This window comes from Muntiacus reevesi, chromosome 12 (genome assembly GCF_963930625.1).
Source record: "Muntiacus reevesi chromosome 12, mMunRee1.1, whole genome shotgun sequence".
Lineage (NCBI taxonomy): Eukaryota > Metazoa > Chordata > Mammalia > Artiodactyla > Cervidae > Muntiacus > Muntiacus reevesi.
Genome location: NC_089260.1, coordinates 37718362 through 37731872, shown reverse-complemented (window position 1 = coordinate 37731872; position 13511 = coordinate 37718362). Strand labels below are relative to the sequence as shown.

The following is a 13511-nucleotide window of genomic DNA, read 5'->3' as shown; positions in this document are numbered from 1 at the left end:
TGCTCAAAAGTAGACCCTTAATCCTCTAAAGTTCTCTTGTGACCACTACCTTAAAGGCCCTAAATTAATTTTTTACTCACTTAACTTTCTAATCCCAACTTCTTAGCAATTTCCCTTTTGATTTTGTTGTTGTTCATTGCTTCAGTCATGCACAATTCTTTGTGACCCCATGGGCTGCAGCACACCAGGTTCCCCTGTCCTTTACCATCTCCCAGAGCTTGCTTTAATTTGTGTCTATTGAGTCATTGATGCCATAACCAGCTCGTTTCACTCAAACTATCCTCCCAGTCTCTAAAACACAGATAGTATAATAAGCCCAACCACCTACATATGCCAAGCCTCTTTTTCCAATGTATTCATATGGCTTGTTCTCACACTTCTTTCAAATCTCTACTCAAATGTTCCCTAAACACTCTGTATAGTTGACCCAACCCTTGCATCATTATGCTGCTCCTTCATGGTCCTTTCTACCAACTAGCAGGCTATATTTATGCATTTATGGTCATTTCCTTCTACTGAAAAGTGAGCTCCATGAAGAAGAGATCTATTTGTTCACTCCTGTATCTCTTGTGTCTAAAACAGTAGCACAAATTAGACACTCCTTCAATGTCTGCTGAATAAATGGATATTAACTTGCCTGATGACCAAGCGCGTTTCATTTAAATTTGCTTTTTAATTAAATTTAAATTTCCTCTTTTTATTAGCTTAAATTTGATTTGAAAAATAGAGATAATTATTTATAAAAACTGTTCAATAATCTATTTATTGGGGCTTCCCAGTGGCTCAGTGGCAAAGAATCTGCCTGCAGTGCAGGAGATCTGTAGATGTGGGTTTGATCCCTGGGTGTGGAAGATCCCCTGGAGAAGGAAGTGGCAACCCACTCCAGTATTCTTGCATGGAGAATTCCATGAACAGAGGAACCTAGTGGGTTTCAGTCTATAGGGTCACAAAAAACTAGACATGACTGAAGTGACTAAGCACACACACACAGAGAGAAGCTGTTTATTGTAATAGAAAAGTTTTCTTCAAAGCGTACTTTTCTCCAGGAGAGGTTTTGGTTTTAGTTTTTTCAGATTCTTTAAAAACTTGAGGTTAAAAAATTTAAAAACCATAGGTCTGATTGTTTTATTTCATGACTTCACAAGATAATGTTTTTTAAAAAGAGTTTATTTGAGAATTAGTTACACCACACTATTGAATATATCATATGCCATTTACCAAGCATCTCACTTAAGTAAATATATACATTTTACAATTAAATCTTGAGTTCCAATTACAGAATACTACCTGTATTATATAGATATGGTATTATCTGGCAACTCCTTACTAGCTAAAACATGGTGAATTTTTAGCAATGTCTAAAGAAACAGTTTCTATTCTGTTAGTAATCATTTCCCTTCTCTCATTTTCCTATTTCTGCTATAGACATTCAATATCAATTACCAATCTTCAGACAATGATCATTTTCTAATACTCCTATATCAGTGCTTTCATATTAATGCAGAAAATTAAACCTACCTATAATTAATTACCTGAAAACAGTTCTATTTCTGTTACTATAGATTTGCTATCCCTGAACTACATTTGTGCATAATTTACATGATATACTTTCTGACCTCATTGAAAAGGCAGATGTTTGTCATTAAACTTTTAGAATTCTATAGAACATAGTTAATCAACTTAGGCTGAGCAGTTATTCCCCTCAACACACACAAAAGTACTATTATTATAGAAATCCTCCTCCTATCCTTTCTCATAAATCAATTATATAAAACAAAATTGATTGTCTTGGACTAAGCGCTCCGTTCTTTCCTAGTCTAAGTTCCTAGCTCGGTTAGGGCAGACCCATATTAGTGATGAGGGCAGGAGAACTGGCAGTCAGCGGATGACAGATGCGTGGGCCAGGTCACCCTGGCAACTCCTCTCCATAATAAATCTGAGAGGCTAATCTCTACTAAATTGTTAATGCCTGCTAATGAGATACTGGATACAGGGTTACTCCTTCAGATAGCGTATTTGCATTTTAATGAGTCTTTTCTGGAAGGACTCCTTAACCCAAAGCAGTGGTTCTAATGTTGACAGCTTTAGGCGTTGAGGGCCTCTGGCTCAGGTTTCATATTGTCTGTCCACTGTGGAAACTCATGGCATCATTCGCTATTCCACCTCTAATTCCAGGATATCAAAAAAGAAGCATTGCAGACCTCAAAGTCACAATCTGAAGATTGTTTTTTTCAAAAAACAAAACAAAAAGGATTGTGCAATGAAAGGTCATAGATTAAAAAATTGATCTGTTTCACTTCACCTTAGCCATTACTCATTAACTTAAATTATCTGGCATATCGGTGTACGTCAAGTTCCAAGCACACAGATGCAAACCCTACGTGTTGATGTAAGACATTTCTCAGTTCACTTTGCAACTTTCTGTTTACCCCTATGTATCTTACCATGATATAGTATCTGAAGCAGTTAATTCCTGCCATTTGATAGCTTTAAGTTTTGCTTTTGCCCAGCACCCTCAATACTTACTGACTTCTATGAGTAAAAAGAACCTGGCATGCATATGTCTCTTTCATTTATAGTTTTCTCAGGGTATATGCCCAGTAGTGGGATTGTTGGGTCACATGGCGGTTTTATTTCTAGTTTTTTAAGGAATCTCCATACTGTTATCCAGAGTGACTGTATCATTTTACATTCTCACCAACAGTGCAAGAGAGTTCCCCTTTCTCCATATCCTCTCCAGGATTTATTGTTTGTAGGTTTTTTAATGACGGCCATTCTGACTGGTGTAAGGTGATACCTTATTGTACTTTTGATTTGCATTTCTTTAATAATGAGCTATATTGAGCATATTTTCATGTGTTTGTTGGCCATCTGTATGCCTTCTTTGGAGAAATGTATATTTATGTCTTCTGCCCATGTTTTGATTTTGAATTGTTTGTTTTTCTGGTATTGAGTTGCATGAGTTGGTTGTGTATTTTGGAAATTAATCATTTGTCAGTTGTTTCGTTTGCAATTATTTTCTTCCATTCTAAGGGTTGTCTTTTAATCTTGTTTATTGTTTCATTTGCTGTGCAAAACTTTTAAGTTTAATTAAGCCCCATTTGCTTACCTTTGTTTTTATTTCTATTACTGTAGGAAGTGGGTCAAAGAGGATCTTGCTGTGATGTATGTCAAAAAGTGTACCCCAGTGTTGATTACAGCACTTTCTACAATAGCTAGGACATGGAAGCAACCTAGATGTACATCAACAGATGAATGGATACAGAAATTGTGGTACATATATACAATGGAATATTACTCAGTTATAAAAAAGAATGCATTCAAGTCAGTTCTAATGAGGTGGATGAAACTAGAGCCTATTACACAGAGTGAAGTAAGTTGGAAACAGAGACAAATGTTGTATATTAACACATGTGTATAGCATCTAGAAAGATGGTACTGATGAACCCATTTTCAGGGCAGCAATGGAGAGGCAGACATAGAGAAGAGATTTGTGGACATGGTGGGGCAAAGAGTTGGGGGGAAAGAATTGAAAGAATAGTATGGAAACATATACATTACCATATGCAAAATAGAGAGCAAGTGGGAATTTGCTCTGGGACACAAGGAGCTCAACCCAGTGCTCTGTGACAACACTGAGGGGTGAGATGGGGTGGGAGGTGGGAGGGGGTTCTAGTGGGAGGGGACATACCTGTGGCTGATTCATCTTGATGTATGGCAGAAACCAACACAATAATATAAAGCAATTGTCCTCCAATTAAAAAAAAAAAAGCACCTGGCAAGAGTACTTTGAAGGATGAAGGAAACTGAACTATTATAAGAAACTCCAGTAAGTCCGACTTCATAGAATTAAAACTACAGTAGGAAGGACAATATGGTATGTTATGGGACTGTCCCAAATTACCACAGTTAATCCCCACTGCCTCACACAAATTAAAAGGCACAACTAAACATCTACTTTGGCTCTTAAGGACAGGCCTATGTAATAGCCACTGTTCTCCTTATTTCAAAAATGAGACAAAATCAGGCTCTGAATGGTAGGATCCAAGCCCCAGTCTCTTCAACTACAAAATCCCTTATCTTCACAGTCATCCTGGTCTTCTGGCTTCCCTCATCTTCTCATCCTCCCCTTAACATTACATGAACTTTTACCTCCAATACCTGATATCTAGCAAGTCCTTCAACTAAATTATAAATTATTAAGGCTTAGCATGCTCTCTCTTTCAAGGTATTTATTATTTGTTATTTCTTAACATCTGTACCGGATAACTTCACATCATCTCATTATAACCTCACAATAATCTTCCTGCAGTTGAGATTCTAACCTTCTTTTTACTGTGAATCCCTTTGACAATCCCATTTAAATCTTCCTAAAATAATACTTTTAAATTTATAAAATGTAATATTTAAATTTCAAATGAAACTAATTACTACTGTTTTAAATATTTTAAAATTTTTATTTACTTCTGGCTGAGCTGGATCTCTGTTGCTGGCTCTAGTTGCAGTGAACAGGGAGCTACTCTAATTGCAGTGCACAGGCTTCTCATTGTGGTGACTTCTCTTGTTGCAGGGGATGGGCTCTAGGGCACGTCGGCTTCAGTTGTTGGGGGCCTTGGGCTTAACTGCTCAGCTGCATGTGGAATCTTCCCAGACCAGGGATCAAACCCTTGTCCCCTTCAGTGGCAGGCAGATTCTTAACCACTGGGCTACCAGGGGTATCCCTAATTACTAATTTTTAAATGTAGTTATTAGAATAACTTACAAACCAAATTTGCGATGTGGAAGTGTATGGGCATTTAAACTCATTAAATAACAAGATGTAACAGAGATTCTATTAACTACTATACTAAAAATAGTTGTTGTTGTGGGCCTAGGTTAACAATTCTGATACATGTGCATGGGAATTGAATAATTAAGTAAATAGATGGTGGATGGTGGAAGCCACATTTCTCAGTACTGAAATATGAATTTATGGATAAATAAGACAAAGCTAAAATAATCTGTTAATGGATTATAGTGCAGCTATCAGTATATACTCAGCTCAATATAGGTATATAAATTTGCTATTTCGTCACTAAGTCGTGTCTGACTCTTTGTGACCCTATGGACTATACTCTCCAGGCTCCACTGTGCATGAGATTTTCCAGGCAAGGATGCTGGAGTGGATTGCCATTTCCTTCTCCAGGGGATCTTCCCAACCCAGAGATTGAACCTGCATCACCTGAATTAGAAATCAGATTCTTTATCACTGAGCCACCAGGGAAGCGGATATATCAATAGCTATATACAAAAATATTTATTGATATGTGTATATCCATGGGTTAGTATAGACATATATTTCTTTGCTCTCTCAGTTAAGAGAACCTAAAGAAATAGTATCCCATTAACAATCAGCACATCTAGAACCCAGATTTTGGTTTCTATTACCACTCCCCAATGAAAGAAATCAGTGTTCCTTAGAGAACTGGGACAGGAAATACACAAAATGAGCCTGGAGCATCTTGTGGCACCAGAAAGTCAGGACGTGTTAAACACACCCATATACACACACATGGTAAACACAAGTACACACGCATGCACAGACACACAAACACACACACATCCGAAAGGTGTATATCAAAAAAAGATAGGCACCAATAGAGAAAGCTCCCAGTGGGTGAGTGCTGGAACAATTTAAACAACAAAATAAAGTACTATTGGACTATAACCCAAAGTATAAAATAAATATTCGTGTATCTACTGATATAAATAAACTATTGAATTAATTGGTATTTAGGGGAAAATAGAACTTCCTAGGTGCTCCAAGTGGTAAAGAATGAACCTGTCAATGCAGGAGACATAAGAAATGTGGGTTCAATCTCTGGGTTGGAAAGATACCCTTGAGGAGGAAATGACAACCCACTCTAGTATTCTTGCCTAGAGAATCTCACGGACGGAGGAGACTGATGGGCTACAATGCATCAGTAGTACGTTGCAAAGGGTCGGACACGAAGTGCCTTAGCACACAGACAAATCTCCCATGTAGAAGAATTCCAAATAGTTTATGTGCATACTCTGTCCTCAAGGATGTGAAGCAAAACTCTCCACTCCTTGGGTGTGGGCTTCAAATAGTGACTTCCTTCCAACAAGTGTAGTATGGAGGGGGTGAAGGAGTAACCTTACGGAGGAGAAATCTGAGACACTACCTCAACCAGGTTATCAAGGTCAACATCAGTAGTCAAATCACATTGATAGTATGTACCCTTGATCTGACATTATAAAAATGACACTTTATCTGAGTGTTCTCCCAATAAACCATAATCCCAGTCTTATCATGGAAAAGCATTAGACAGATTACATTAGTGAGGTATGCTACAAAATACTTGATCACCACTTCTCAAACCTGTCAAGGTTATCGAAGACAAGAAAAGCCTGAGAAACTGTCACAGCCTGGAGGCGCCTAAGGGACTTGATAACTAAATGTACTGTGGTGTCCTGGAGGGAAGTTTGAAACAGAACAAAGAAAGTCAGACAAAAGCCGAAGAAATCTGAATAAAGTACAAACTCTGGTTAATACTATTATATTAATGTTGGCTGCTTACTGGTAACAAAACTACTATTATAGTAGAAAGTATTAATAATAGAGGGAATTGGGAATGGACTAATTCCAAACTATTGTTACAGGGAAGAATCTGTTTCTTTTACTTTACCCTCTGTTTCCCATAGCTTTGTTTGCTAAAAGATTACTATATATACATAATAGTCTGCCTCAGGGAACCCTGCCCTTCTGCCTGAATACTAAACAGAAGTGTCTTTGTTCAGGGAAGCATCTTGACTGTGTCCACGGGAAAATGGTGGCTTGGTTGCTAAGTCCTGTCCAATTCTTGGGACCCGATGGACTGTAGCCCGCCAAGTTACTCTGTCCATGGGAATCTCCAGGCAAGCATACTGGAATGGGTTGCCATTTCTTTTCAGGCGATCTCCCAGGTCCAAGAATCGAACCCAGGACTCCTGCATTGCAGGAAGATTCTTTTACCAACTAAGCTACAATGAAGCCCAAATGAGAACAGCTGTAAGAAATAAGAAATTAACTCATGCCTGTCCCGAGGCTGGTCATCCCAGGAGATATTTGTGAGACAAATAGCCTTTTTACTTTACTTCCTCACTTTCTCCCTCTCTGTGTTCTATAAAAGAACCTGGAATCCAGACCCTGATAAGATAGGTATTTTGACATTAGCCTGCCATCTTCTTGGTCTGCCAGCTTTCTGAATAAAGTTGTTACTCCTTTCCTCAACATTCGTCTCCCAACTTATTGATCCACTGTGTAAAGAATAAACTGAGCTTGGACTCAGTAGCACTATCTTAATTTTTTCTGTATATCTAAAAATTCTAAAAATATATAGTCTATTTAGTAAAATAAAAAACATAATGATGATTTGACTGCAACATCAGGGTAGTGATGTTGTAGCCACGGGTTCCGGGAAACACACTCACTCAGAAGGACGGTGCAGATAGTGGAGCGCAATTTATTACACCAACTGGCCCAAGGCAGAGTCTCCTCTTAACCAAGGACCCGACCAGGTTTTGTGAAAACCTTATATACCCTAAGAGTACACGCACAAACCCTGCCTCCCCAAATTCCCTGAAACTAGTTTGAACAAAGGAAAAAGAAAGATACAATCAAAGTTAACCTATGATTCATAAGTCTTAAGCCTAGGTAGTTAACAGTGGACAATTATCAATAGGCCTGTGGTCATACCCCAGTAAGTATAATGGAATGTATGACTCTATTCAGTTACACAGATAATTAGGGTATTCTTCTAGGCGATGGAAGCCCTAGGGCTCTTCCTTCTGGGGGCCTGGTTTTCCAGTTGGTGCCTCGTTTCCATACGTACTGGGCATAGAGCTCAAAGTCCACAGTCCGGCCCAAGATGGAGCCCTGCTTTCAAGATAGAGCCTGTTCTGTTTCTTCCTTCAGTGATTCTTTGAGATAGCTATAAAAACTGCGATAGGAAATTATCTGTGACATCTACTAGGGACAAAGTCACAGGCATCCCAATACTATTGTGGTTTGATGTCTGCATTTATACTTAAAGGAAATGCTAAACACTATTGAAGCTAGAGATTAGTCAAATTAAAGATGCAATGTTCCCACTCAGATGATATACACATTTTGATACATATCCCCTGCTCTTTGGTGGTATTCATGGTGTAATTTTATGAAAGTGAAGCTCAGAGAAATGAATTAGATTGTTTTAGCTTGCATTTTAGGGTCAAGAATTCTCGAGTCTCACTGGATTCTGTTTGCTACACTACCTCCTAATCTTGGAGCCACTAAACAGAGGTTTGGGCACTCTTCCTAGATCAAGGGTTGGCCTTGGCCTTGTGCAATTACACTCTTTAGGTTTCTGGACAAATTCAAGCATAAAACTGGGATAGACCTGTTATTGTTGTTGTTCATTCACTAAGTTGAGTCTGACTCTTTACAAACCCATGGATCGACTCTAGCATGCCAGACTCCTCTATTCCCCATTATCTCCCAGAGTTTCCTCAAATTCATGTCCACTGAGTCTTGGTGCTATTTAACCGTCTGATCCTCTGCTGACCTCTTTTGCCTTCAATCTTTCCCAACAATAGTGTCTTTTCTAATGAGTCTGATGACTCTTCACATCAGGTGGTTAAAGTATTGGAGCTTCAGCTTCAGCATCAGTCCTTCCAATGAATATTCAGGGTTGATTTCCTTTAGGGTTGACTGATTTGATCTCCTTGCATTGATGGGCAATTCCAAAAGGGAGTTGAGTATAAGAACTTCACTCACAGAACCCCAATGACCAAGAGCCTCTCTCACAGGGACTAGCTCAACATTGGGAAAAGAAACCCTGGTTTAGCTGTAAAGAGGGCATCTCTTTGGCATTTTTCCCTTTCTTCTAAATCCCCAAATTGTTGATCTGAACAGCTTAGGAGAGGGAGGGAGAAGGAAGACTAAGAGAGAGACAGAGATACCTGCCAATTTAAAGAGAGAAGGGCTTATATGCGTATATGCTTATATTATTCCCAGTGCAAGTCTGACAAAAATCCTTCAGGAAAGAAAGAGATAGAGCCATCTGTTAATGGGGATTCAGCTTCTTTGTTTCCAAATGTTATAGCTCTCACCAGAGCAGCCATCCCACGTGAGGGAGGGCTGATATGGGAGGTATTAGAGGGGAAACATCTGTTCACTAAGTACTGAACAGCAAAAAAAATCCTGGGCCACCCCTCTTTCCTTGAGTGCTTTCTCTAGCCGGTCCTACTTCACTCCTTTGGGAGTTTCCTTTTCCATTACGTAGGTAAGAGAGCGAGAAGTCCCGGCTTTCATAACTGTGAGTGGTTTGACTGTGTGTGTACGTGCGCGAGTGTGTGTGTGTGTGTGTGTGTGTGTGTGTGTGTTGGAGGAAAGTGGAGCCTGCTACAAGGGGCTTAGAAATCCAGCTGTCAATTTAAAATATTTTCCGAGTGCTTGAATGCTAGCTCCAAAGCGAATGGCACTCTCAAATTCAGCAAAATGAACACTACTGATAAGGAAGATGAGGAGGGTGGGAAACCCACACGGCGGAATGGAGCTGTCCATGAGGCGGCAGTGGCAGGGGGGCGCTCGGGGGAGAGGCGCTCTGCAGAGAGAGTCGCTCGGCCTCTTCTCTCTCGGTCCACCCTCAGGCGACGCTTCTTCGGTAAAAAGCACTCATAGGAAATAATCCCAAAGCCGGGGACCCGGGCGATCGTCGGGCGCAGCTTCCGGGCGCGGGTGCCCGCCGCCGGGAGAGGTCCCTCTCCCCCCGCGGCCGGCGCGGAGTGTGGCGATCCGGCCCGGGGCGGGGGATGACTTCATGCGGCCGGAGCGCGGCGGCGGGAGCGGCTGCAGCAGCTGGCAGCTGGGGAGGGGGCCGGCTGAGCTGACCACGCAGCGGCCGGCGCGGCGGCACTGCGGCCCGGGGCAGCGGACGCCAGGGCCGTGCGCTGGCTCGATCGCGCCCGAGAAGGTAAGCTGCCGGGCTATCACTGCCTTCGGCCGCGCTGCGCGGTGCTCCGCGCTCGGTTGATAATGGGGTTTGCGATACCCTGGGAAGAAGGCGCCTGTCCCTGCTGCATTCTGTATTGGGGTGAAGGAGCAACAACTGGAAATGTTAATCAAGTGCTTGAGATCGGAGGAGCGGTGTTTGGGGGCAGACAAAGAAGGCGGTCAGCCTCTATATCCATATTAAAGCTAATCGACCGTGGCAATGCTAGACTCACTTAGATATTGAAGAGTATTCAAAATGTAAAATGATTTTGAGTTGCACTTTTAACGTTGCTGCCTTCAACCTTCGCTTGGGTGTTTTCTGGTTTGTGAGCAGCAGGTCCTTGGCAGGAGCTTGGAGAAGTCATCGAAAATCTTCCCTCTTCTTCTGCCTTCCTCCCGTCTTCTCCCTTTCCAGTGCTCAGAATGGGTTCCGCGCACATTTCGACGTCAAACGCCCGCTTCAGCACCCAGCCCTTAGAAAGAGTCTCAGATTCGAGGCGAAACTTGCCTTCTGGAGTTCAGCTTGGGTTGTGCAGCACTTGGCTCCACGTCTCCCTTCATTTCTCTTGTCAATCAGTTACTTGATTTCCCCCCCCCCCCCCCGTGGATGCTGCGGCTATCCCCCGGCCAGCTCTTGTCAGCCCCTGTCCACCACCTCTTTTCCGTGACTGATTTTGTCAAGGACTCAGAAAGGGCATTGCCCTCCACCACGTTTGGCTTGTTACTCGTGTCCTTCCCCCAAATACAGGGCATGAAAAAGTCCTTTCAGCCCAGTGCCAGCATGGTTTCCGGTAACTCGCTTCGTTGGAGTCCCTGCAGCTGCCCTCGACGGGTTTCGAGGACAGCAGAATCCGTCGGGCTGAAGAGAGCGATTCCTAACGAATTTTGCTCCTGTGCCTAAGAATAGGTGGAAGTAGGGATGAGAATGCCAGTCTATCCCGTTTTTCTTGAAGCCTTTTTTAGAAGGCTGTGACTATCTAGCTGGGTAGGGTATGAAGAAGTCCTCCGGCCAAAGCAAGCCACGCGTTTGTCCAAGGATTCCCCCAATACCTCAAAAGAGTTTCCGGAGGCTTTCCCCACAGGCAGTGAGAAAGCCAGGGGAGCTGGCCAGTCTAAGCCTCGGGTTATTGGGGCATCCTCAAGGTTTTAGGGATTCCGACCTCGGATTTCCCCACAGACGCCTTGCTACTGAGCTCAAGCGCCCACCTAAGGACGTGCGTTTGAATGATATTCTGTGAAATGGTTAAGATGGCTGTGATGGGAATTGCAAATGTGCCACTTCCCCAACAGAGAACAGTTGCAATAAGCCGAACTGTGGTGTCTCTGTGTTAATAATATTCTATTTTGAAAGACATTTATTCTCTTAACATTTGAAATTATAGAGACAGTTTGACTCCAAAGCCCTGCAATTTTAACACTTTGAGAGAGGAAATCAATGAAAAAGAGGACCAGGGTTTTATAGCTAAAAAATTGACCTCTGCTTACCTTTTTTTTTTTTTTTAATATGGCTTTTAGACATAGATACTGGTTCTGCAAAATCATGTTACTTCTATTTATATATCATTATTGTTTTTCTGATTACAGATTCTCTATTTATAAATACACTGTGGAAAAATTTGACTTGGTTTCTTTGTTCCTACCTTCAGTATATGAGGCAGAAGGAGTAGGGGTGGGGGGTGGAATTTCACTCCAAGTGGTCCACTCCAGGAACTGTTCCTCTGAATCATGAAAACCTTTGGACCGAAAAATTTTTTGGCTTGTTGTTATTATTATTACCCGTTGAATGTGGTTTGGGTTTGAGATATTAAATTTTCAAGATTCTGAAATTTTGACACAAGGCACATCAACTAGACAGGGAAACAAAGAACAAAAGCAGCAAAACCCTTTCTTTCACCACCTTTTTTACCTAATGGTAAAATGTTTAACCATATGAATAGCTATTCTGAGTAATAAGTGAAAAGCATAGTAATAATATTTCATTTTTAAAAGTCCATAGTCCACAGTCTATGAAATACAGGTTAGTGCAATTGATCTTACGTACAATAAAAATTTCTGTAATTTTGAAAGGTATATTTATGTTGAAGATAGTACATGAAAATATGCTAATGATGGTTAGAAATTGAAAGTGTCTGTTACCTGGTTTCTGAAGAATCTAAATTGTTTGGCAAGAAATGGGTCAGGACTCGGGGACTGGTGCTGCCTAAAATCATCTTACCTGCCAGTGATTTTACAGGTGAGATGAATGTACTAAGTTATAGATTACGGTTGGAGAAGCCTTTAGGTGGGCTGTCCCCGCCTCATGGACAGCTCCATTCTGCCGTGTGGGTTTCCCACCCTCCTCATCTTCCTTATCAGATAGAAAATATAATTTCCTATTGTAGTGCAACCAAGTAAGATAAGTAAATTTAAGGGATTTCTGAACTTAGACTTTGTTACATTTAAACAATTTCTGAGGAAAGTTTCTAAATTCAAAGCCTTGGGAAGAAACAGTTGTGTGATATCCTGACTGAAACTGATTTATTACTTTATTTCCTTTTTTTAAAAATGTTTCCCAGAGAAAGGAAAAATTAATCGCCTGGTATTAAGGAGGAGGAACTTTGTTGTCATTATGCATGCATGCTCAGTCATGTCTGACTCTATGTGACACCTTGGACTATAGCCTGCCAGGCTCCTCTGGTCGTGGGATTTTTTTTTAGTTTCTTACAAATCCCCTTAAATTACCCCATGACCAACCAAGACCAAGTAGTCTTTATTCCAGTTTGTGCCCCATAACATCACACCTGTATGTCTTCTTTGTTCCATTCACTCACCCTGCTACATGTTGAAAACTTATTCACATCTTATACTGCCTCTTCCATGAAGCCTTCTCCATAAGCCTACCCACCTTCCTTCATGTCTCATGTGTGTTTCTCCCTTGTCTAAATTCCTATGACATTTTCCATTTTGGTCTGCCCTTTATTTTGAACATGATCTGCTCTTGTAAAACAGCCTAGAGAGCAGAGTCTGTGACTAACAACATTTTATTACCTACAACTCATAATACAGTTCTCAGCTATGTATATGCAAACTAGATGTTCAGCAATTTGATTTTAGTGAAGAAATGAGTTATTATTTTCCAGGGGTATATATCCACCTACTCTAATAGCCAAGTTGGGTGTGTGTGTGTGTTTAGTCACTCAGTTGTGCCGACTCTTTGTGGACTGTGGCCCACCAGGCTCCTCTGTCCATGAAATTTTTTTCAGGCAAGAATACTGGAATGGGTTGCCATTTCCTCCTCCAGGGGATCTTCCCAACCCAGGGATCAAACCTGCATCTCTGGCATCTGCATTGGCAAGCAGATTCTTTGCTACTGTGCTACCTTGGAAGTCAAAAGCCAAGTTAGGCTCTAAATAATGTCTGCAAGTACCACTTTACTTGTTTAAAATCCTTACATAATAAATAAATAATGAAAGTACATTCAAATAGTCATATTCACAAAGTTATTGTGAACTTACAT

The 13511-nt window shown here is 41.1% G+C and overlaps 1 protein-coding gene across 2 annotated transcripts in view; it reads left to right on the top strand.

The window, feature by feature from the left end:
- The first annotated feature begins 9850 nt into the window (after positions 1–9850).
- PKIA (cAMP-dependent protein kinase inhibitor alpha) overlaps positions 9851–13511 on the top strand; it is a 98385-nt gene continuing 94724 nt past the window's right edge. Inside the window, exon 1 of one of the 2 annotated variants that reach the window (XM_065903125.1) lies at positions 9851–9995. The gene's annotated coding sequence lies outside the window, so the exon portion shown is untranslated. The remainder of the gene's footprint in view (positions 9996–13511) is intronic. The other variant, XM_065903128.1, reaches the window with a different exon arrangement.